Source organism: Salmo salar, chromosome ssa11, assembly GCF_905237065.1.
Source record: "Salmo salar chromosome ssa11, Ssal_v3.1, whole genome shotgun sequence".
NCBI classification, from domain to species: Eukaryota; Metazoa; Chordata; class Actinopteri; order Salmoniformes; family Salmonidae; genus Salmo; species Salmo salar.
The window spans coordinates 103,890,863-103,912,766 of record NC_059452.1 but is presented as its reverse complement, the minus strand read 5'-3'; the positions used below and the strand labels follow the sequence as shown (position 1 = coordinate 103,912,766).

The 21,904-nt window shown below is 43.3% G+C and overlaps 1 protein-coding gene across 1 annotated transcript in view; it reads right to left on the bottom strand.

Annotated features, from left to right (window-relative positions):
• The window catches only part of frem2a (FRAS1 related extracellular matrix 2a), a 243,133-nt gene that overhangs the window by 142,918 nt on the left and 78,311 nt on the right, over positions 1 to 21,904 (bottom strand). The gene's annotated exons all lie outside the window — the stretch shown is intronic.

Sequence of the window (21,904 nt, the reverse complement as noted above, 5' to 3'; positions counted from 1 at the left end):
AATACAGGTACTAGGACAGGAAAGACAGGTGAAGACAGGGAAGACAGGTGTAGACAGGGAAGACAGGTGTAGACAGGAAAGACAGGTGAAGACAGGGAAGACAGGTGTAGACAGGAAAGACAGGTGAAGACAGGGAAGACAGGTGTAGACAGGTGAAGACAGGAAAGACAGGTGTAGACAGGAAAGACAGGTGAAGACAGGGAAGACAGGTGTAGACAGGTGAAGACAGGGAAGACAGGTGTAGACAAGAGAAGACAGGAAAGACAGGTGTAGACAGGTGAAGACAGGGAAGACAGGGAAGACAGGTGAAGACAGGGAAGACAGGTGAAGACAGGAAAGACAGGTGAAGACAGGGAAGACAGGTGTAGACAGGGAAGACAGGTGTAGACAGGGAAGACAGGTGAAGACAGGAAAGACAGGTGAAGACAGGGAAGACAGGTGTAGACAGGAAAGACAGGTGAAGACAGGGAAGACAGGTGTAGACAGGGAAGACAGGTGTAGACAGGGAAGACAGGTGAAGACAGGAAAGACAGGTGAAGACAGGGAAGACAGGTGTAGACAAGTGAAGACAGGGAAGACAGGTGAAGACAGGGAAGACAGGTGTAGACAGGGAAGACAGGTGTAGACAGGGAAGACAGGTGTAGACAGGGAAGACAGGTGTAGACAGGAAAGACAGGTGAAGACAGGGAAGACAGGTGAAGACAGGGAAGACAGGTGTAGACAGGGAAGACAGGTGTAGACAGGTGAAGACAGGTGTAGACAGGGAAGACAGGTGTAGACAGGGAAGACAGGTGTAGACAGGGAAGACAGGTGTAGACAGGGAAGACAGGTGTAGACAGGTGAAGACAGGTGAAGACAGGGAAGACAGGTGTAGACAGGGAAGACAGGTGTAGACATGTGTAGACAAGGAAGACAGGTGTAGACAGGAAAGACAGGGAAGACCGGTCTAGACAGGAAAGACAGGGAAGACAGGTGTAGACAGGCACTAGGACAGGGAGGACAGTTGTAGACAGGTGAAGACAGGGAATACAGGCACTAGAACAGGGAGGGCAGGTAAAGACAGGTGAAAACAGGGAAGACAGGTACTAGGACAGGGAGGGCAGGTAAAGACAGGTGAAAACAGGGAATACAGGCACTAGGACAGGGAGGGCAGGTAAAGACAGGTGAAAACAGGGAATACAGGTACTAGGACAGGAAAGACAGGTGTAGACAGGGAAGACAGGTGTAGACAGGTGAAGACAGGTGAAAACAGGGAATACAGGTGTAGACAGGAAAGACAGGTGAAGACAGGGAAGACAGGTGTAGACAGGTGAAGACAGGAAAGACAGGTGAAGACAGGGAAGACAGGTGTAGACAGGGAAGACAGGTGTAGACAGGAAAGACAGGTGAAGACAGGGAAGACAGGTGTAGACAGGAAAGACAGGTGAAGACAGGGAAGACAGGTGTAGACAGGTGAAGACAGGAAAGACAGGTGTAGACAGGAAAGACAGGTGAAGACAGGGAAGACAGGTGTAGACAGGTGAAGACAGGGAAGACAGGTGTAGACAAGTGAAGACAGGAAAGACAGGTGTAGACAGGTGAAGACAGGGAAGACAGGGAAGACAGGTGAAGACAGGGAAGACAGGTGAAGACAGGAAAGACAGGTGAAGACAGGGAAGACAGGTGTAGACAGGGAAGACAGGTGTAGACAGGGAAGACAGGTGAAGACAGGAAAGACAGGTGAAGACAGGGAAGACAGGTGTAGACAGGAAAGACAGGTGAAGACAGGGAAGACAGGTGTAGACAGGGAAGACAGGTGTAGACAGGGAAGACAGGTGAAGACAGGAAAGACAGGTGAAGACAGGGAAGACAGGTGTAGACAAGTGAAGACAGGGAAGACAGGTGAAGACAGGGAAGACAGGTGTAGACAGGGAAGACAGGTGTAGACAGGGAAGACAGGTGTAGACAGGAAAGACAGGTGAAGACAGGGAAGACAGGTGAAGACAGGGAAGACAGGTGTAGACAGGGAAGACAGGTGTAGACAGGTGAAGACAGGTGTAGACAGGGAAGACAGGTGTAGACAGGGAAGACAGGTGTAGACAGGGAAGACAGGTGTAGACAGGTGAAGACAGGTGAAGACAGGGAAGACAGGTGTAGACAGGGAAGACAGGTGAAGACAGGAAAGACAGGTGAAGACAGGGAAGACAGGTGTAGACAGGGAAGACAGGTGTAGACAGGGAAGACAGGTGAAGACAGGAAAGACAGGTGAAGACAGGGAAGACAGGTGTAGACAGGAAAGACAGGTGAAGACAGGGAAGACAGGTGAAGACAGGGAAGACAGGTGTAGACAGGGAAGACAGGTGTAGACAGGGAAGACAGGTGAAGACAGGAAAGACAGGTGAAGACAGGGAAGACAGGTGTAGACAGGAAAGACAGGTGAAGACAGGGAAGACAGGTGTAGACAGGGAAGACAGGTGTAGACAGGGAAGACAGGTGAAGACAGGAAAGACAGGTGAAGACAGGGAAGACAGGTGTAGACAGGAAAGACAGGTGAAGACAGGTGTAGACAGGGAAGACAGGTGTAGACAGGGAAGACAAGTGAAGACAGGGAAGACAGGTGAAGACAGGGAAGACAGGTGTAGACAGGGAAGACAGGTGTAGACAGGGAAGACAGGTGTAGACAGGGAAGACAGGTGTAGACAGGAAAGACAGGTGAAGACAGGGAAGACAGGTGAAGACAGGGAAGACAGGTGTAGACAGGGAAGACAGGTGAAGACAGGTGTAGACAGGGAAGACAGGTGTAGACAGGGAAGACAGGTGTAGACAGGGAAGACAGGTGTAGACAGGTGAAGACAGGTGAAGACAGGGAAGACAGGTGTAGACAGGGAAGACAGGTGTAGACAGGGAAGACAGGTGTAGACATGTGTAGACAAGGAAGACAGGTGTAGACAGGAAAGACAGGGAAGACAGGTGTAGACAGGCACTAGGACAGGGAGGACAGTTGTAGACAGGTGAAGACAGGGAATACAGGCACTAGAACAGGGAGGGCAGGTAAAGACAGGTGAAAACAGGGAAGACAGGTACTAGGACAGGGAGGGCAGGTAAAGACAGGTGAAAACAGGGAATACAGGCACTAGAACAGGGAGGGCAGGTAAAGACAGGTGAAAACAGGGAAGACAGGTACTAGGACAGGGAGGGCAGGTAAAGACAGGTGAAAACAGGGAAGACAGGTACTAGGACAGGGAGGGCAGGTAAAGACAGGTGAAAACAGGGAATACAGGTACTAGGACAGGGAGGGCAGGTAAAGACAGGTGAAAACAGGGAAGACAGGTACTAGGACAGGGAGGGCAGGTAAAGACAGGTGAAAACAGGGAAGACAGGTACTAGGACAGGGAGGGCAGGTAAAGACAGGTGAAAACAGGGAAGACAGGTACTAGGACAGGGAGGGCAGGTAAAGACAGGTGAAAACAGGGAATACAGGTACTAGGACAGGAAAGACAGGTGTAGACAGGGAAGACAGGTGTAGACAGGTGAAGACAGGTGTAGACAGGGAAGACAGGTACTAGGACAGGAAAGACAGGTGTAGACAGGGAAGACAGGTACTTGGACAGGAAAGACAGGTGTAGACAGGGAAGACAGGTACTAGGACAGGAAAGACAGGTGTAGACAGGGAAGACAGGTATTAGGACAGGGAGGACAGGTGTAGACAGGTGAAGACAGGCACTGGGACAGGGAGGACAGGTATAGACAGGTGAAGACAGGCACTGGGACAGGGTAGACAGGTATAGACAGGGGAAGACAGGCACTGGGACAGGGAAATCAGGTGTAGACAGGGGAAGACAGGCACTGGGACAGGGTAATCAGGTGTAGACAGGGGAAGACAGGCACTGGGACAGGGAGGACAGGTATAGACAGGTGAAGACAGGCACTGGGACAGGGAGGACAGGTGTAGACAGGGGAAGACAGGCACTGGGACAGGGAGGACAGGTATAGACAGGTGAAGACAGGCACTAGGACAGGTATAGACAGGTGATGAATGGCGCTAGGGCAGGGAAATCAGGTGTAGACAGGTGCTAAGACAGGGAAGACTGGTGTGCTGTGAGTGGTAATGAAGTGACGGACGACCACTAGTGATCACAAACTGCCTGTATCCAGGTGTGTTGGTGTGAGGATGTTATGTCAAACTGTCTGTATCCAGGTGTGTTGGTGTGAGGATGTTATGTCAAACTGTCTGTGTCCAGGTGTGTTGGTGTGAGGATGTTATGTCAAACTGTCTGTATCCAGGTGTGTTGGTGTGAGGATGTTATGTCAAACTGTCTGTATCCAGGTGTGTTGGTGTGAGGATGTTATGTCAAACTGTCTGTATCCAGGTGTGTTGGTGTGTCCAGGTGTTTTGGTGTATCCAGGTGTGTTGGTGTGAAGATGTTATGTCAAACTGTCTGTATCCAGGTGTGTTGGTGTGAGGATGTTATGTCAAACTGTCTGTATCCAGGTGTGTTGGTGTGAGGATGTTATGTCAAACTGTCTGTATCCAGGTGTGTTGGTGTGAGGATGTTATGTCAAACTGTCTGTATCCAGGTGTGTTGGTGTGTCCAGGTGTGTTGGTGTGAGGATGTTATGTCAAACTGTCTGTATCCAGGTGTGTTGGTGTGAGGATGTTATGTCAAACTGTCTGTATCCAGGTGTGTTGGTGTGAGGATGTTATGTCAAACTGTCTGTATCCAGGTGTGTTGGTGTGAGGATGTTATGTCAAACTGTCTGTATCCAGGTGTGTTGGTGTGAGGATGTTATGTCAAACTGTCTGTATCCAGGTGTGTTGGTGTGAGGATGTTATGTCAAACTGTCTGTGTCCAGGTGTGTTGGTGTGTCCAGGTGTGTTGGTGTGAGGATGTTATGTCAAACTGTCTGTATCCAGGTGTGTTGGTGTGAGGATGTTATGTCAAACTGTCTGTATCCAGGTGTGTTGGTGTGAGGATGTTATGTCAAACTGTCTGTATCCAGGTGTGTTGGTGTGAGGATGTTATGTCAAACTGTCTGTATCCAGGTGTGTTGGTGTGAGGATGTTATGTCAAACTGTCTGTATCCAGGTGTGTTGGTGTGTCCAGGTGTTTTGGTGTATCCAGGTGTGTTGGTGTGAAGATGTTATGTCAAACTGTCTGTATCCAGGTGTGTTGGTGTGAGGATGTTATGTCAAACTGTCTGTATCCAGGTGTGTTGGTGTGAGGATGTTATGTCAAACTGTCTGTATCCAGGTGTGTTGGTGTGAGGATGTTATGTCAAACTGTCTGTATCCAGGTGTGTTGGTGTGTCCAGGTGTGTTGGTGTGAGGATGTTATGTCAAACTGTCTGTATCCAGGTGTGTTGGTGTGAGGATGTTATGTCAAACTGTCTGTATCCAGGTGTGTTGGTGTGAGGATGTTATGTCAAACTGTCTGTATCCAGGTGTGTTGGTGTGAGGATGTTATGTCAAACTGTCTGTATCCAGGTGTGTTGGTGTGAGGATGTTATGTCAAACTGTCTGTATCCAGGTGTGTTGGTGTGAGGATGTTATGTCAAACTGTCTGTGTCCAGGTGTGTTGGTGTGTCCAGGTGTGTTGGTGTGAGGATGTTATGTCAAACTGTCTGTATCCAGGTGTGTTGGTGTGAGGATGTTATGTCAAACTGTCTGTATCCAGGTGTGTTGGTGTGAGGATGTTATGTCAAACTGTCTGTATCCAGGTGTGTTGGTGTATCCAGGTGTGTTGGTGTGAGGATGTTATGTCAAACTGTCTGTATCCAGGTGTGTTGGTGTGTCCAGGTGTGTTGGTGTGAGGATGTTATGTCAAACTGTCTGTATGCAGGTGTGTTGGTGTGAGGATGTTATGTCAAACTGTCTGTGTCCAGGTGTGTTGGTGTGTCCAGGTGTGTTGGTGTGAGGATGTTATGTCAAACTGTCTGTATCCAGGTGTGTTGGTGTGAGGATGTTATGTCAAACTGTCTGTATCCAGGTGTGTTGGTGTGTCCAGGTGTTTTGGTGTGAGGATGTTATATCAAACTGTCTGTATCCAGGTGTGTTGGTGTGAGGATGTTATGTCAAACTGTCTGTATCCAGGTGTGTTGGTGTGAGGATGTTATATCAAACTGTCTGTATCCAGGTGTGTTGGTGTGAAGATGTTATGTCAAACTGTCTGTATCCAGGTGTGTTGGTGTGAGGATGTTATGTCAAACTGTCTGTATCCAGGTGTGTTGGTGTGTCCAGGTGTGTTGGTGTGAGGATGTTATGTCAAACTGTCTGTATCCAGGTGTGTTGGTGTGAGGATGTTATGTCAAACTGTCTGTATCCAGGTGTGTTGGTGTGAGGATGTTATGTCAAACTGTCTGTATCCAGGTGTGTTGGTGTATCCAGGTGTGTTGGTGTGAGGATGTTATGTCAAACTGTCTGTGTCCAGGTGTGTTGGTGTGTCCAGGTGTGTTGGTGTGAGGATGTTATGTCAAACTGTCTGTATCCAGGTGTGTTGGTGTGAGGATGTTATGTCAAACTGTCTGTGTCCAGGTGTGTTGGTGTGTCCAGGTGTGTTGGTGTGAGGATGTTATGTCAAACTGTCTGTATCCAGGTGTGTTGGTGTGAGGATGTTATGTCAAACTGTCTGTATCCAGGTGTGTTGGTGTGAGGATGTTATGTCAAACTGTCTGTGTCCAGGTGTGTTGGTGTATCCAGGTGTGTTGGTGTGAGGATGTTATGTCAAACTGTCTGTGTCAGGTGGGGGGTCCAGGTGTGTTGGTGTGAGGATGTTATGTCAAACTGTCTGTATCCAGGTGTGTTGGTGTGAGGATGTTATGTCAAACTGTCTGTATCCAGGTGTGTTGGTGTGAGGATGTTATGTCAAACTGTCTGTATCCAGGTGTGTTGGTGTGAGGATGTTATGTCAAACTGTCTGTATCCAGGTGTGTTGGTGTGAGGATGTTATGTCAAACTGTCTGTGTCCAGGTGTGTTGGTGTGAGGATGTTATGTCAAACTGTCTGTATCCAGGTGTGTTGGTGTGAGGATGTTATGTCAAACTGTCTGTATCCAGGTGTGTTGGTGTGTCCAGGTGTGTTGGTGTGAGGATGTTATGTCAAACTGTCTGTATCCAGGTGTGTTGGTGTGAGGATGTTATGTCAAACTGTCTGTATCCAGGTGTGTTGGTGTGTCCAGGTGTGTTGGTGTGAGGATGTTATGTCAAACTGTCTGTATCCAGGTGTGTTGGTGTGAGGATGTTATGTCAAACTGTCTGTATCCAGGTGTGTTGGTGTGAGGATGTTATGTCAAACTGTCTGTATCCAGGTGTGTTGGTGTGAGGATGTTATGTCAAACTGTCTGTGTCCAGGTGTGAGGATGTTATGTCAAACTGTCTGTATCCAGGTGTGTTGGTGTGAGGATGTTATGTCAAACTGTCTGTATCCAGGTGTGTTGGTGTGAGGATGTTATGTCAAACTGTCTGTATCCAGGTGTGTTGGTGTGAGGATGTTATGTCAAACTGTCTGTATCCAGGTGTGTTGGTGTGAGGATGTTATGTCAAACTGTCTGTATCCAGGTGTGTTGGTGTGTCCAGGTGTGTTGGTGTGAGGATGTTATATCAAACTGTCTGTATCCAGGTGTGTTGGTGTGAGGATGTTATGTCAAACTGTCTGTATCCAGGTGTGTTGGTGTGTCCAGGTGTGTTGGTGTGAGGATGTTATGTCAAACTGTCTGTATCCAGGTGTGTTGGTGTGTCCAGGTGTGTTGGTGTGAGGATGTTATGTCAAACTGTCTGTATCCAGGTGTGTTGGTGTGTCCAGGTGTGTTGGTGTGAGGATGTTATGTCAAACTGTCTGTATCCAGGTGTGTTGGTGTGAGGATGTTATGTCAAACTGTCTGTGTCCAGGTGTGTTGGTGTGTCCAGGTGTGTTGGTGTGAGGATGTTATGTCAAACTGTCTGTATCCAGGTGTGTTGGTGTGAGGATGTTATGTCAAACTGTCTGTATCCAGGTGTGTTGGTGTGTCCAGGTGTGTTGGTGTGAGGATGTTATGTCAAACTGTCTGTATCCAGGTGTGTTGGTGTGTCCAGGTGTGTTGGTGTGAGGATGTTATGTCAAACTGTCTGTATCCAGGTGTGTTGGTGTGAGGATGTTATGTCAAACTGTCTGTATCCAGGTGTGTTGGTGTGTCCAGGTGTGTTGGTGTGAGGATGTTATGTCAAACTGTCTGTATCCAGGTGTGTTGGTGTGAGGATGTTATGTCAAACTGTCTGTATCCAGGTGTGTTGGTGTGAGGATGTTATATCAAACTGTCTGTATCCAGGTGTGTTGGTGTGAAGATGTTATGTCAAACTGTCTGTATCCAGGTGTGTTGGTGTGAGGATGTTATGTCAAACTGTCTGTATCCAGGTGTGTTGGTGTGTCCAGGTGTGTTGGTGTGAGGATGTTATGTCAAACTGTCTGTATCCAGGTGTGTTGGTGTGAGGATGTTATGTCAAACTGTCTGTATCCAGGTGTGTTGGTGTGAGGATGTTATGTCAAACTGTCTGTATCCAGGTGTGTTGGTGTGTCCAGGTGTGTTGGTGTGAGGATGTTATGTCAAACTGTCTGTGTCCAGGTGTGTTGGTGTGTCCAGGTGTGTTGGTGTGAGGATGTTATGTCAAACTGTCTGTATCCAGGTGTGTTGGTGTGAGGATGTTATGTCAAACTGTCTGTGTCCAGGTGTGTTGGTGTGTCCAGGTGTGTTGGTGTGAGGATGTTATGTCAAACTGTCTGTATCCAGGTGTGTTGGTGTGAGGATGTTATGTCAAACTGTCTGTATCCAGGTGTGTTGGTGTGAGGATGTTATGTCAAACTGTCTGTGTCCAGGTGTGTTGGTGTATCCAGGTGTGTTGGTGTGAGGATGTTATGTCAAACTGTCTGTGTCCAGGTGTGTTGGTGTGTCCAGGTGTGTTGGTGTGAGGATGTTATGTCAAACTGTCTGTATCCAGGTGTGTTGGTGTGAGGATGTTATGTCAAACTGTCTGTATCCAGGTGTGTTGGTGTGAGGATGTTATGTCAAACTGTCTGTATCCAGGTGTGTTGGTGTGAGGATGTTATGTCAAACTGTCTGTATCCAGGTGTGTTGGTGTGAGGATGTTATGTCAAACTGTCTGTGTCCAGGTGTGTTGGTGTGAGGATGTTATGTCAAACTGTCTGTATCCAGGTGTGTTGGTGTGAGGATGTTATGTCAAACTGTCTGTATCCAGGTGTGTTGGTGTGTCCAGGTGTGTTGGTGTGAGGATGTTATGTCAAACTGTCTGTATCCAGGTGTGTTGGTGTGAGGATGTTATGTCAAACTGTCTGTATCCAGGTGTGTTGGTGTGTCCAGGTGTGTTGGTGTGAGGATGTTATGTCAAACTGTCTGTATCCAGGTGTGTTGGTGTGAGGATGTTATGTCAAACTGTCTGTATCCAGGTGTGTTGGTGTGAGGATGTTATGTCAAACTGTCTGTATCCAGGTGTGTTGGTGTGAGGATGTTATGTCAAACTGTCTGTGTCCAGGTGTGTTGGTGTGAGGATGTTATGTCAAACTGTCTGTATCCAGGTGTGTTGGTGTGAGGATGTTATGTCAAACTGTCTGTATCCAGGTGTGTTGGTGTGAGGATGTTATGTCAAACTGTCTGTATCCAGGTGTGTTGGTGTGAGGATGTTATGTCAAACTGTCTGTATCCAGGTGTGTTGGTGTGAGGATGTTATGTCAAACTGTCTGTATCCAGGTGTGTTGGTGTGTCCAGGTGTGTTGGTGTGAGGATGTTATGTCAAACTGTCTGTATCCAGGTGTGTTGGTGTGAGGATGTTATGTCAAACTGTCTGTATCCAGGTGTGTTGGTGTGTCCAGGTGTGTTGGTGTGAGGATGTTATGTCAAACTGTCTGTATCCAGGTGTGTTGGTGTGTCCAGGTGTGTTGGTGTGAGGATGTTATGTCAAACTGTCTGTATCCAGGTGTGTTGGTGTGTCCAGGTGTGTTGGTGTGAGGATGTTATGTCAAACTGTCTGTATCCAGGTGTGTTGGTGTGAGGATGTTATGTCAAACTGTCTGTATCCAGGTGTGTTGGTGTATCCAGGTGTGTTGGTGTGAGGATGTTATGTCAAACTGTCTGTATCCAGGTGTGTTGGTGTGAGGATGTTATGTAAAACTGTCTGTGTCCAGGTGTGTTGGTGTGTCCAGGTGTGTTGGTGTGAGGATGTTATGTCAAACTGTCTGTATCCAGGTGTGTTGGTGTGAGGATGTTATGTCAAACTGTCTGTATCCAGGTGTGTTGGTGTGTCCAGGTGTGTTGGTGTGAGGATGTTATGTCAAACTGTCTGTATCCAGGTGTGTTGGTGTGAGGATGTTATGTCAAACTGTCTGTATCCAGGTGTGTTGGTGTGAGGATGTTATGTCAAACTGTCTGTATCCAGGTGTGTTGGTGTGAGGATGTTATATCAAACTGTCTGTATCCAGGTGTGTTGGTGTGAGGATGTTATGTCAAACTGTCTGTATCCAGGTGTGTTGGTGTGAGGATGTTATGTCAAACTGTCTGTATCCAGGTGTGTTGGTGTGTCCAGGTGTGTTGGTGTGAGGATGTTATGTCAAACTGTCTGTATCCAGGTGTGTTGGTGTGAGGATGTTATGTCAAACTGTCTGTATCCAGGTGTGTTGGTGTGTCCAGGTGTGTTGGTGTGAGGATGTTATGTCAAACTGTCTGTATCCAGGTGTGTTGGTGTGAGGATGTTATGTCAAACTGTCTGTATCCAGGTGTGTTGGTGTGAGGATGTTATGTCAAACTGTCTGTATCCAGGTGTGTTGGTGTGAGGATGTTATGTAAAACTGTCTGTGTCCAGGTGTGTTGGTGTATCCAGGTGTGTTGGTGTGAGGATGTTATGTCAAACTGTCTGTGTCCAGGTGTGTTGGTGTGAGGATGTTATGTCAAACTGTCTGTATCCAGGTGTGTTGGTGTGAGGATGTTATGTCAAACTGTCTGTATCCAGGTGTGTTGGTGTGTCCAGGTGTGTTGGTGTGAGGATGTTATGTCAAACTGTCTGTATCCAGGTGTGTTGGTGTGAGGATGTTATGTCAAACTGTCTGTGTCCAGGTGCCTCATTTATGAACGTTGTGTACATTTCACACTACATTTCTGCTTGCGCCATTTCTGAAAAGTCTGTACACCTATAAAAAATATTGGATTGATAAACTTGGCTCGTGCCAAACGTACTCATGTTTCCCGTTATAAATCAGTCCTGTCATTAAAACTCTACCTCTAAAACACCCTCCATTCATCTTTTTTGGGTGACAATAACACCGTCTATTTTGCAGTATAATTTGGAACTATTGGCATCGCGCCACGGCAATTGCTAAAAGAAAGAGCAATGGTGAACGTGACCACATTGCTTTAGAGGTGTGGACGGAATGTTGAGATATTTTGCAGTTACTTTCAAACTAAACACGCATTCTGCCTATCGCGAGTTCCTGTGCCGTGAATTCAGCAATATTGATTGTATATTTGAAACATTTTAAAACTAGGTTAAATGCAACAGCACACACTTCTATACAAAATACTGATTGTTGTTCATCAATAGATTATTGGGTTTCCATGTCCTGCCTTGGTATAGGCTCTGCGATTAAATAGACAATGATGTTGCACTCCTAATCGCACAACAATACTGTAGCCTACCCATACTGTCAAATATTTTACATAAACTATAAACGGTATATTTACTGTGTTGGCAGAATGTTTTAAACTTTAGCAGTAATTTATGCTGTATTTGGTAAAGGATTGTACATTTCTGACCAAGAAAACAATGGCAAATTGTCGTGGACCTGTAAGCAGAACATTTGAATTCAACAATGTTTTGCATCAACTCACCTATGGCATTGCAAAACATGGAATACATATAGCCTATATCTATTTAACAGGCTACTCACCCTGGTCTCAGAGCATGTTGTATTATACTGTACGTAAATCCGAGACACTCCCAAGTGTGATATGTTACGTTTGGTATGGTTACATTAATTTTATTCAATTAGCAACTTTTCAACTACTTAGCATATTAGTGAACACTTCCCATAACCCTATCCTAAACCCTTTAACCTAACTCCTTAACCCTTTAACCTAACTCCTAAACGTAACCCCTAACGTTAGCCACCTAGCTAGAATTCGTTAACATATCATAGGTTTTGAAAATGTGTAGCATATTGTACGTTTTTCTAATTCATAACATATTGTATGTTTTGCAAATTCGTAACATATAATACAAATTGTAAATCGAAACTTACCATACGAAATGGGTGATGGACATCCACAAATTAATACATACCATAAGAAACGTAACATATCATACTAAATGGAGTGTCTCGGATTTACGTACAGAATAATATGAAATTCTCTGAGACCAGGTTGGGATACCAGATCCAATTTTATGACAAATGTGAATGGTAATTTGTTGTATGGCTCCTTCGGGAATATGAACCCATCACGGACAGAAAATGTGAGTAAAGTATTCGGCAATGGTTCTGAAAATAAAACTGGAAAAAGATTCCTATGTGTACTGATTTTTGATTCTAAAAATAATACTCACAAACAGAAAATGGCTGAATTCTTGTAAAATTTTCCTGTGTTTTTTAATTATCAGATGAGTTCATCTGACTCCGGATAAGAAAAAAGAAAAAGGGGCTTAATTGCCAAAATCTCAAATTATCCCTTTAACATACCAGCACCAACCTAGTTTGTTGTTGACACCAGTTGTTGCCTCTAACCTCTCCTTTAACATACCAGCACCAACCTAGTTTGTTGTTGACACCAGTTGTTGCCTCTAACCTCTCCTTTAACATACCAGCACCAACCTAGTTTGTTGTTGAAACCAGTTGTTGCCTCTAACCTCTCCTCATACCAGCACCAACCTAGTTTGTTGTTGAAACCAGTTGTTGTCTCTAACCTCTCCTTTAACATACCAGCACCAACCTAGTTTGTTGTTGAAACCAGTTGTTGTCTCTAACCTCTCCTTTAACATACCAGCACCAACCTAGTTTGTTGTTGACACCAGTTGTTGTCTCTAACCTCTCCTTTAACATACCAGCACCAACCTAGTTTGTTGTTGACACCAGTTGTTGCCTCTAACCTCTCCTTTAACATACCAGCACCAACCTAGTTTGTTGTTGAAACCAGTTGTTGCCTCTAACCTCTCCTTTAACATACCAGCACCAACCTAGTTTGTTGTTGAAACCAGTTGTTGTCTCTAACCTCTCCTTTAACATACCAGCACCAACCTAGTTTGTTGTTGACACCAGTTGTTGCCTCTAACCTCTCCTTTAACATACCAGCACCAACCTAGTTTGTTGTTGACACCAGTTGTTGCCTCTAACCTCTCCTTTAACATACCAGCACCAACCTAGTTTGTTGTTGAAACCAGTTGTTGTCTCTAACCCCTCCTTTAACATACCAGCACCAACCTAGTTTGTTGTTGACACCAGTTGTTGCCTCTAACCTCTCCTTTAACATACCAGCACCAACCTAGTTTGTTGTTGAAACCAGTTGTTGCCTCTAACCTCTCCTTTAACATACCAGCACCAACCTAGTTTGTTGTTGACACCAGTTGTTGCCTCTAACCTCTCCTTTAACATACCAGCACCAACCTAGTTTGTTGTTGAAACCAGTTGTTGCCTCTAACCTCTCCTCATACCAGCACCAACCTAGTTTGTTGTTGACACCAGTTGTTGCCTCTAACCTCTCCTTTAACATACCAGCACCAACCTAGTTTGTTGTTGACACCAGTTGTTGTCTCTAACCTCTCCTCATACCAGCACCAACCTAGTTTGTTGTTGAAACCAGTTGTTGCCTCTAACCTCTCCTTTAACATACCAGCACCAACCTAGTTTGTTGTTGAAACCAGTTGTTGCCTCTAACCTTTACAGCGAGCAAAGACAACCATCAATCATAGTTAATCGTTTTTATGTTATTCCAACAATGACACACATATACCACAGGAGTCGTCAAAGAGTGTTATAAACCATCACTCAGAACCTGGACACAGGTAAATAACACTATAATACCTGTCATTATTACACCTGGACACAGGTAAATAACACTATAATACCTGTCATTATTACACCTGGACACAGGTAAATAACACTATAATACCTGTCATTATTACACCTGGACACAGGTAAATAACACTATAATACCTGTCATTAATACACCTGGACACAGGTAAATAACACTATAATACCTGTCATTATTACACCTGGACACAGGTAAATAACACTATAATACCTGTCATTAAGACACCTGGACACAGGTAAATAACACTATAATACCTGTCATTATTACACCTGGACACAGGTAAATAACACTATAATACCTGTCATTATTACACCTGGACACAGGTAAATAACACTATAATACCTGTCATTATTACACCTGGACACAGCTAAATAACACTATAATACCTGTCATTATTACACCTGGACACAGGTTTATAACACTATAATACCTGTCATTAAGACACCTGGACACAGGTAAATAACACTATAATACCTGTCATTAAGACACCTGGACACAGGTAAATAACACTATAATACCTGTCATTATTACACCTGGACACAGGTAAATAACACTATAATACCTGTCATTAAGACACCTGGACACAGGTAAATAACACTATAATACCTGTCATTATTACACCTGGACACAGGTAAATAACACTATAATACCTGTCATTATTACACCTGGACACAGGTAAATAACACTATAATACCTGTCATTATTACACCTGGACACAGCTAAATAACACTATAATACCTGTCATTATTACACCTGGACACAGGTAAATAACACTATAATACCTGTCATTAAGACACCTGGACACAGGTAAATAACACTATAATACCTGTCATTATTACACCTGGACACAGGTAAATAACACTATAATACCTGTCATTATTACACCTGGACACAGGTAAATAACACTATAATACCTGTCATTAAGACACCTGGACACAGGTAAATAACACTATAATACCTGTCATTATTACACCTGGACACAGGTAAATAACACTATAATACCTGTCATTATTACACCTGGACACAGGTAAATAACACTATAATACCTGTCATTATTACACCTGGACACAGGTAAATAACACTATAATACCTGTCATTATTACACCTGGACACAGGTAAATAACACTATAATACCTGTCATTATTACACCTGGACACAGGTAAATAACACTATAATACCTGTCATTATTACACCTGGACACAGGTAAATAACACTATAATACCTGTCATTATTACACCTGGACACAGGTAAATAACACTATAATACCTGTCATTATTACACCTGGACACAGGTAAATAACACTATAATACCTGTCATTAAGACACCTGGACACAGGTAAATAACACTATAATACCTGTCATTAAGACACCTGGACACAGGTAAATAACACTATAATACCTGTCATTAAGACACCTGGACACAGGTAAATAACACTATAATACCTGTCATTATTACACCTGGACACAGGTAAATAACACTATAATACCTGTCATTATTACACCTGGACACAGGTAAATAACACTATAATACCTGTCATTATTACACCTGGACACAGGTAAATAACACTATAATACCTGTCATTATTACACCTGGACACAGGTAAATAACACTATAATACCTGTCATTATTACACCTGGACACAGGTAAATAACACTATAATACCTGTCATTAAGACACCTGGACACAGGTAAATAACACTATAATACCTGTCATTATTACACCTGGACACAGGTAAATAACACTATAATACCTGTCATTATTACACCTGGACACAGGTAAATAACACTATAATACCTGTCATTATTACACCTGGACACAGGTAAATAACACTATAATACCTGTCATTATTACACCTGGACACAGGTAAATAACACTATAATACCTGTCATTATTACACCTGGACACAGGTAAATAACACTATAATACCTGTCATTATTACACCTGGACACAGGTAAATAACACTATAATACCTGTCATTATTACACCTGGACACAGGTAAATAACACTATAATACCTGTCATTAAGACACCTGGACACAGGTAAATAACACTATAATACCTGTCATTAAGACACCTGGACACAGGTAAATAACACTATAATACCTGTCATTAAGACACCTGGACACAGGTAAATAACACTATAATACCTGTCATTAAGACACCTGGACACAGGTAAATAACACTATAATACCTGTCATTAAGACACCTGGACACAGGTAAATAACACTATAATACCTGTCATTATTACACCTGGACACAGGTAAATAACACTATAATACCTGTCATTATTACACCTGGACACAGGTAAATAACACTATAATACCTGTCATTATTACACCTGGACACAGGTAAATAACACTATAATACCTGTCATTAAGACACCTGGACACAGGTAAATAACACTATAATACCTGTCATTATTACACCTGGACACAGGTAAATAACACTATAATACCTGTCATTATTACACCTGGACACAGGTAAATAACACTATAATACCTGTCATTATTACACCTGGACACAGGTAAATAACACTATAATACCTGTCATTATTACACCTGGACACAGGTAAATAACACTATAATACCTGTCATTATTACACCTGGACACAGGTAAATAACACTATAATACCTGTCATTAAGACACCTGGACACAGGTAAATAACACTATAATACCTGTCATTAAGACACCTGGACACAGGTAAATAACACTATAATACCTGTCATTATTACACCTGGACACAGGTAAATAACACTATAATACCTGTCATTAAGACACCTGGACACAGGTAAATAACACTATTATACCTGTCATTATTACACCTGGACACAGGTAAATAACACTATAATACCTGTCATTATTACACCTGGACACAGGTAAATAACACTATAATACCTGTCATTATTACACCTGGACACAGGTAAATAACACTATAATACCTGTCATTAAGACACCTGGACACAGGTAAATAACACTATAATACCTGTCATTATTACACCTGGACACAGGTAAATAACACTATAATACCTGTCATTATTACACCTGGACACAGGTAAATAACACTATTATACCTGTCATTATTACACCTGGATACAGGTAAATAACACTATAATACCTGTCATTATTACACCTGGATACAGGTAAATAACACTATAATACCTGTCATTAAGACACCTGGACACAGGTAAATAACACTATAATACCTGTCATTAAGACACCTGGACACAGGTAAATAACACTATAATACCTGTCATTATTACACCTGGACACAGGTAAATAACACTATAATACCTGTCATTATTACACCTGGACACAGGTAAATAACACTATAATACCTGTCATTAAGACACCTGGACACAGGTAAATAACACTATAATACCTGTCATTATTACACCTGGACACAGGTAAATAACACTATAATACCTGTCATTAAGACACCTGGACACAGGTAAATAACACTATAATACCTGTCATTAATACACCTGGACACAGGTAAATAACACTATAATACCTGTCATTAAGACACCTGGACACAGGTAAATAACACTATAATACCTGTCATTATTACACCTGGACACAGGTAAATAACACTATAATACCTGTCATTATTACACCTGGACACAGGTAAATAACACTATAATACCTGTCATTATTACACCTGGACACAGCTAAATAACACTATAATACCTGTCATTAAGACACCTGGACACAGGTAAATAACACTATAATACCTGTCATTATTACACCTGGACACAGGTAAATAACACTATAATACCTGTCATTATTACACCTGGACACAGCTAAATAACACTATAATACCTGTCATTATTACACCTGGACACAGGTAAATAACACTATAATACCTGTCATTATTACACCTGGACACAGGTAAATAACACTATAATACCTGTCATTATTACACCTGGACACAGGTAAATAACACTATAATACCTGTCATTATTACACCTGGACACAGGTAAATAACACTATAATACCTGTCATTATTACACCTGGACACAGGTAAATAACACTATAATACCTGTCATTAAGACACCTGGACACAGGCAGTTCTCGCCCACCAATTTTTTCTCCAGCAGTGCTCTTTTCACAAGCCCAAGGCATGCCTACCCAGCATGCCGAGCAGGTGACTTGTGTGCTGCTAATAGCCCCTTGTTTTAGCGACTGTCATGGAGTTGGCTAAATATTTCGTAAAGAAACTGATAAAACACACAGGTGTTAAATCAAGGTGACTTGAGAAAAGAGGAGGATCAAGAGCAAGAGAGAGAGAGAGAGAGAGGTGATGTAGTGGTGGTGTAGTGGTGATGTAGAGGTGATGTAGTGGTGGTGATGTAGTGGTGATGTAGTGGTGATGTAGTGGTGATGTGGAGGTGATGTAGTGGTGATGTAGTGGTGATGTAGTGGTGATGTAGAGGTGATGTAGTGGTGATGTAGTGGTGATGTAGTGGTGATGTAGAGGTGATGTAGAGGTGATGTAGTGGTGATGTAGTGGGGAGAGAGTGGTGATGTTGTGGTGATGTAGTGGTGATGTAGAGGTGATGTAGTGTCCACAACTAAAGAATCATTGTGGAATCTGAAAAGACACGTATCCTGAAAAGCAGTATGATGTACTTACTACAGTACATGCTAACAGAAAGGAACGAGCTAGGTAGCTACAGTGAGGGAAAAAAGTATTTGATCCCCTGCTGATTTTGTACGTTTGCCCACTGACAAAGAAATTATCAGTCTATAATTTTAATGGTAGGTTTATTTCAACAGTGAGAGACAGAATAACAACAACAAAAATCCAGAAAAACGCATGTCAAAAATGTTAATGCGGTGAAGTTGTCCTGTCCCCTTAGCAGAAAAACACCCCCGAAGCATAATGTTTCCACCTCCATGTTTGACAGTGGGGATGGTGTTCTTGGGGTCATAAGGCAGCATTCCTCCTCCTCCAAACACGGTGAGTTGAGTTGATGCCAAAGAGCTCCATTTTGGTCTCATCTGACCACAACACCTTCACCCAGTTGTCCTCTGAATCATTCAGATGTTCATTGGCAAACCTCAGACGGGCATGTATATGTGCTTTCTTGAGCAGGGGGACCTTGCGGGCGCTGCAGGATTTCAGTCCTTCACGGCGTAGTGTGTTACCAATTGTTTTCTTGGTGATTACGGTCCCAGCTGCCTTGAGATCATTGACAAGATCCTCCCATGTAGTTCTGGGCTGATTCCTCACCGTTCTCATGATCATTGCAACTCCACGAGGTGAGATCTAGCATGGAGCCCCAGGTCGAGGGAGATTGACAGTTCTTTTGTGTTTCTTCCATTTGCGAATAATCGCACCAACTGTTGTCACCTTCTCACCAAGCTGCTTGGCAATGGTCTTGTAGCCTATTCCAGCCTTGTGTAGGTCTACCATCTTGTCCCTGACATCCTTGGAGAGCTCTTTGGTCTTGGCCATGGTGGAGAGTTTGGAATCTGATTGATTGATTGCTTCTGTGGACAGGTGTCTTTTTTACAGTTAGCAAGCTGCGGTTAGGAGCACTCCCTTTAAGAGTGTGCTCCTAATCTCAGTTCGTTACCTGTATAAAAGACACCTGGGAGCCAGAAATCTTTCTGATTGAGAGGGGATCAAATACTTATTTCCCTCATTAAAATGCAAATCAATTTATAACATTTTTGACATGCGTTTTTCTGGATTTTTTTGTTGTTATTCTGTCTCTCACTGTTGAAATAAACCTACCATTAAAATTATAGACTGATCATTTCTTTGTCAGTGGGCAAACGTACAAAATCAGCAGGGGATCAAATACTTTTTTCCCTCACTGTAGGTTAGCATGTCATTGTAGCAAAGTATTTATAAACTAAAACTCTGATCTCTTAAAAGTTTCCTTCATTTTTTGTTCTATTATCTATACAAAAGGACATCATTGACTTTGTCCCAATAGGCCTGGCATATTCCCTCTTTCAAGGAGCTTTCCGTTTAGATCGAGTTATTTTACATAAAATCCTTTAGGCCTACGTATGAAGAAAAAAAATGGAGAAAAAAAACATCTCTGCATCTCTGCCCAGCCTGGCCCGAAAGGTGTTTAGCATCCCCAGTGGATCTGCAAGCATGGAGAGGATACTCTCTGCTGCTGGCCTGCTCTCCAGGCACCATCGTATGAGCCTGAAGCTACAGACTCTGGCCAAGCACATGTTTCTTAAAATGAATTTTAAAAAAAAGTCTGTCTGTCTGTCTCGCTCTGTCTCTCTCTCTGTCTCTCTCTCTGGCTCTCTCTCTGGCTCTCTCTCTGGCTCTCTCTCTGGCTCTCTCTCGGGCTCTCTCTCGGGCTCTCTCTCGGGCTCTCTCTCGGGCTCTCTCTCTGGCTCTCTCTGGCTCTCTCTCTGGCTCTCTCTCTGGCTCTCTCTCTGGCTCTCTCTCTGGCTCTCTCTCTGGCTCTCTCTGGCTCTCTCTCTGGCTCTCTCTCTGGCTCTCTCTCTGGCTCTCTCTCTGGCTCTCTCTCTGGCTCTCTCTGGCTCTCTCTCTGGCTCTCTCTCTGGCTCTCTCTCTGGCTCTCTCTCTGGCTCTCTCTCTGGCTCTCTCTGGCTCTCTCTCTGTCTCTCTCTCTGGCTCTCTCTCTGGCTCTCTCTCTGTCTCTCTCTCTGTCTCTCTCTGTCTCTGTATCTCTCTGTCTGTCTGTCAGTCAGTGTTGATGGCCTGGACAGGGTCTGAGCCTGAGGCCTCTGGGCTGTGTTTGTGTGTGGGTGTGTTGGATCGAAGATAACCAGGTGTTCACATCACACTCAATCCGCTGAGAGATGGGGAGTCTGGGAGCAGGCTTTCATGTATGCCCTAGAGATACCCACTCTGCAGTAAGAACCTTCCTCAGAGAAAACACACACACAGTAAGAATAGAAGATGTTTCTCAACACTTCTACATTCATGTAGGCCGTCATTCTAAATAAGAATTTGTTCTTAACTGACGTGCCTAGTTAAATAAAGCTTACATTCTTTTTTTATTAAATGTGTATGCTACCAAGATTATGGATAACAATGAATTAATCAAGAATAATGATGAGTGAGATGGTTACAGAGGCACAAAGATCATACCTCATAAAAAATGCTAACCTTACCTGTTATTGGTAATGGTGAGAGGTTAGCATGTTTTGTTTTAGCCTCTGTTATTGGTAATGGTGAGAGGTTAGCATGTTTTGTTTTAGCCTCTGTTATTGGTAATGGTGAGAGGTTAGCATGTTTTGTTTTAGCCTCTGTTATTGGTAATGGTGAGAGGTTAGCATGTTTTGTTGTAGCCTCTGTTATTAGTAATGGTGAGAGGTTAGCATGTTTTGTTGTAGCCTCTGTTATTGGTAATGGTGAGAGGTTGGCATGTTTTGTTGTGGCCTCTGAAACGTTCTCATTCATGATTATTCATGATTCATTCATGATTTTTCTTATCGACTCCTTAGAAAAAAAAAGAAAGTGTCCTGACCATAGTAAGATTATTGTTAAGATTGTTATTTGCTATGGTAGAGTAGGTCAGGGCGTGACAGGGGGTGTTTTGTGGTTTTCTATGTTTTGTATTTCTATGTTTAAGTTCTAGTTTTTCTATTTCTATGTTGTTTTTGGGGTTGATCTCCATTTGGAGGCAGCTGGTCCTCGTTTTCTCTAATTGGAGATCATATTTAAGTAGGATTTTTTTCTTCCTGGGTTTTGTGGGTTATTATATTTTGAGTAGTGTTTGTTTCTCTCTGCGTCACGGTATGTTGTTTTGTCATATTCAGTTATTTATGTATTGCAAAGTTTCACGGATTTAATAAAATGTGGAACTACAACCACGCTGCACTTTGGTCTGCTCCTTTAGACAGCTGTGACAGAAACGTACTATTGGC